Source organism: Petaurus breviceps, unplaced genomic scaffold, assembly GCF_028583685.1.
Source record: "Petaurus breviceps papuanus isolate PSGF00001 unplaced genomic scaffold, PetGlider_PUasm1.0 90845, whole genome shotgun sequence".
Taxonomy (NCBI): Eukaryota; Metazoa; Chordata; class Mammalia; order Diprotodontia; family Petauridae; genus Petaurus; species Petaurus breviceps.
The window spans coordinates 7941126-7945957 of NW_027187359.1; the positions used below are offsets into that span (position 1 = coordinate 7941126).

At 39.1% G+C, this 4832-nt stretch overlaps 1 protein-coding gene across 6 annotated transcripts in view; it reads left to right on the forward strand.

The window, feature by feature from the left end:
* The window catches only part of TRIM54 (tripartite motif containing 54), a 42147-nt gene that overhangs the window by 4492 nt on the left and 32823 nt on the right, over window positions 1-4832 (forward strand). The window lies entirely within an intron of this gene.

Consider the following 4832-nt stretch of genomic DNA (forward strand, 5'->3'; position numbering starts at 1 on the left):
GAAGGAAGGAAGGAAGGAAGGAAGGAAGGAAGGAAGGAAGGAAGGAAAGAAGGAAGGAAGGAAGAAAGGAAAAGAAATAATACAATATTATTATTATATACTTGTTCTCCTGATTCTGCTCACTTCCCTGCATCATTTCACACAAGTCTTAGCAGGTTTTTCTGAAACTATTCCCTTTATCATTTCTTACAGCACAATAGTATTCCATCATATTCATATACTATAACTTGTTCAGTTATTCCCCAATTGTTGGGCATCCCTTGAGTTTCCAATTCTTTGCTACCACAAAAAGTGCTGCTATAAATATTTTTGTTCATATGGGTCCTTTTCCTCTTTCTTTGATCTCTTTGGAGTATAAACCTAGTAGTGGCATCACTGAGTCAAAGGGTATGCATAGTTTTATAGTTTTTTGAGCATGGTTCCAAATTAGATGATATAAGGAGTAACTTTCAACCATCAGAGCTGTATAAAACCAGAATGGCTGCCTTAGGAGGGACTGGGTGTCCCTTTACTAGAGGTCTTCAAGCCAGGGCAGAATTACCACTTGAGGGTATTCTAGACAGTATTTTTGACCAAGGGTGAGTTGGACCACATGGCCCTGGAGATCTCTTCCAACTCTGAGATTCTTTCAGCAGGCCTTTCTCAAGTTGCAGTCCTAAGGGATCAAATTAACCAGAGAGAACAGGAAATAGCCTTCTGTCTGAGTCAAAACAGAACAGGACCTGAAATCCAACAGCTTTTATCCAACCCTCTCCAAGCTTGCTCTCCCTCCCTCCTCCGCTTTCCCCACACTTCCACCCACTTAACTGCCAAGAATTTTGAGCTTGGAGAGGAAAGCTGTTAGTGCATGTGTATATTTGACTCCAACAACTGTCTATGTTTCTGTATTTGTAAATGGTCTCTTTTAGATCCTAGGCTGCTAAGGAACAGAATTTCAGTCTTTTTATGCACATGATCTTGTTCACGGGAGCCACTTGGTTATTTAGCCTCTGAAAACTGCTATAATTCAACAGACCAGTAATGTGTAAGAACAGAACCCAAGAGGCTGTGTTTCTAGGAAGGGTATATCCTATTTGGGAGAAGGGACAATGCATCTGCCTCTTTGGCAAGGGGTATGCAGAGATGTAAATATCATTGGGGAGGGGAGAAAAAAGGAAAGCATGATTCTATTTTTGTTACAAAAAGGGAAGTTTGGGGAGAGGAACATTGACTTCCCTACTTAGGTTCTCCTGTCTAGTTGGGGGGTAGGGGATTTTGATTTAATTATGTGATTTATGATGTAAACAAATACTGAGATTATGTATTGTGTGATTAAGTCTAGAATTGTTTTATTAATTGTATTTTTAATTAGGAAAAAGACATTTCCTCCCACTCACCCCCCCCCCAAAACTCCCCAAACAAACTGGATTTTGATGGATTGAAAGCTCAGTATAAGCCAATAGCAGAACCAGATCTGCCCCCACCATATTTGTGGAACTCCCCAGTTATATCTAGTTCCTCAATCTATCATTGTTCAAAGAGAGAGATTCTCCAAGGTCCTCTTCAGATTTCCTCCAAACCTAATTACTTTGTTCTATTGGAGCAGTTGGTAGCTTTAGCTTTACTGTATAGACCAGCATCACATGAATTTGTTGTTGTTGTTCAGTACTGTCTGACATGATCCCATTTGGGGTTTTCTTGGAAAAGATGCTGGAGTGGTATACCATTTCCTTTCTCCAGCTCATTTTACAGATGAGGAAACTAAGGCAAACAGGGTTATGTGACTTGCCCAGGGTCACACAGCTAGTGAGTGTCTGAGGCCAGATTTGAACTTAGGGAGATGAGTATTCCTGAATCCAGGCTCAGTTCTCTATCTACTACAGCTGTCTCACTGCATGAATACCCGTCTTTATTTTCTGAGCTGTCAGGTTTTGAGAGGCAAACTTTGATTTCTCTACCACCTAACCATCATTCTATAAACTCATTAAGGAAGGGAAAAACAATATTTTTGTATTTGTATTGCTATGGCTTAGTACAGTGCCTGGATACAGTAGGTATTTAATAAACACTAATTCTGTGTTCCATTCTGGTAAAGTTTACTTAGGATATTTAGGATGGACAGAAAATCATTTGGATAAGAAATGGCTCATTCCAAACCATAAATGAGCTTCTTTCCCCCACCCCTCAACTCTGCAAAGGGGAACAGATGTATTTACAAGTGAATTCTATCAAATATTAAAAGAATAATTAATTCTAAAACTGTAAAAGCAGTTTTTAAAAATAGGAAAAGAAGGCTCCTTACCAAATTCTTTCCATGATACAAATATGATCCTGATACCTAAATCAGGGGGAATCAAAACAGAGAAAGAAAACTATAGAACAATATCTCTAATGAATGTTGATGCAAAAATTTAGATAAAATTTGCATGAAGACTACAACAACACTAAAAAAATTTTAAACTATATCCAGGTTGGATTAATGCCCAAAATACAAGGTCAGTTTGATATTAGGAAAATAATAAACATCATTGACCATTTGACCATTTAAGAAATGGTTCAGTAGAGCAACTGTGTTTATTCTGTTAGAATCATCCCTCTCCCAAACTCAGTCCCCAAAGTTCTTTTTCTCTTGGCTAGTTCCTTCTATCCTATGGTTTACTCTGTGATAATCTATGGTCTAGATTTCCACAAATGGGGATAAGCAGGATTCCCAAATCCTGTACGAGTACTCCAGGTGAAAAATTCATTTCAGGGGATGGCTAGGTGGTGCAGTTAATAGAGCACTGGCCCTGGAGTCAAGAGGACCTGAGTTCAAATCCGACCTCAAACACTTCACACACACACACACACACACACACACACACACACACACTAAAACTAGCCGTGTAATCTTGGGCAAGTCACTTAACCCCAATTGCCCTACCTTCCCTTCTCCAAAAAAAAAAAAAATTCACATCAGGTAGAGTGTTCTTTATTTCACCCCATAGAAAATGCTGAAGATGCAAAGGACTTACCGGAACCCATAAAAACATATAAAGCACATAAAATGTTTATAGCCACCTGTAAGCTTCCCTTTGAAGGTGACTAAACTTGAAATTGTTAGTAGGGCAACACATTTACATTTCAGTGAAGTCTTTTCTCTCACAGGGCCCTGTAATACCCCCAATACTCATAGCATCACTCTTCAGTTGACTTCCCCCAAAAGAAGGCATTCACACTTCAGGTCTGCTGAGCATTCAAAACCCCTTCCTATCAGACCTGTGCTTTCCAAAAAAAATCATATTAGCAGTGAGGAGCAAAGTATAGGTCTTTTACTGCTCATATTATGGCTTTAAATGCCTTAATGCTTCTCCAGCTGCAAGAGCCAACACAGGTAAGCCTCTTCTGTGTCCAAGAGGCCAACTGATAAGGAGCTACTTTCTCCAGGTCATCAGATGTTCCACATGCTCAAGCTTGGGTTATTCTCTGGACAATTTCAAGACCGGTAGTGTCTAAAAAACTTTCCTCCTTTAGTAGAAAGCCAATTTCTGGGGTCATGCTTCCTAGGAAATTTCCCATCTAGAATTAAAAATGTTTAGAAAAGGGGTGACTAGGTGGTGCAGTGAATAGAGCACCGGCCCTGGAGTCAGGAGGACCTGAGTTCAAATCCAGCCTCAGACACTTAACACTTACTAGCCGAATGACCCTTGCCCCTCCAAAAAGCAAAAAAAAAAGTTCAGAAAAGAAGGGGTTCAGGAATGACATTATTGTCGAAATCTTTTCTCAGGCTATGTGAATGAGAACAAATAGCTTTTTTTTGTGGTCTCTAAGATACTTCGCCATATATTGCAGGTGTTTAGCCTTAATTATCAAGATGTCTTTGAGAGAGATCACCATCATAACTGAAAAACATTTTTAAGTCCCATTTATGGTAGTAAGGTACCTATCATAGGTAGAGCTGAAATGTTTGCCCTCAAGAACGTAACAGTCTAAGACAGTACTGGATTAGATAGACATAAAGAACTCTGAGAGTCAACTTTAAAAGTTAATTCAATACAAAAGTAATAGATAATGCTAACATTATAGAGAAATAAAGGAAGTAATCTTAACATCATAGAGAAAATAAAAGCCTTATGGCAGATGGGGTGGGGGCGTTAAATGAGGTTGAAGAATGGGAGTTGCATTTTTAAGCAGGGCAGCATTGGAGATAATTGTTTCCTTATTCCAATTACCCTGTGAATATTTCATAGAGGATGTGTAGGAAGACAAGGCAGGAATATAGAATGGTAGAAGAAACAGTGCCTGAAAGAAGGTACAAAAGTGACAGTGGGCTGATTAGATACAGGGCCAGTTTTAAACACTGGTAGAGTAGGCAGTTATACAAAAGGCTTGAGGAAAGAAGTCTGCAAAGATCCTTTTTGTCAAAAAATGCTTCCCCTACAAGTTTCAAAATATTTCTTTTGCTGGCTTGTTCTGATGGGGCCTTGAATTCTCTTTAAGAAAAAATACTTATTCTATTGTTCTATAAGAAATGATGAGCAGAATGATTTCAGAAAAACTTGGAAAGACTTACATGAACTAATGCATAGCCAAGTGAGCAGAACCAGGAGAACATTATACACAGGAACAACAATATTGCACAATAAACAACTATGAATGACTTAGGTATTCTCACAAATACAAAGATCCAAGACAATCCCAAAGGACTCATGAAGAAAAATGCTATTGACCTCCAAAAAAAGATATATGGAGTCTGAATACAGACTGAAACACACTATTTTTCCCTTCCTTCCTTCCTTCCTTCCTTCCTTCCTTCCTTCCTTCCTTCCTTCCTTCCTTCCTTCCTCCCTCCCTCCCTCCCTCCCTCCCTCCCT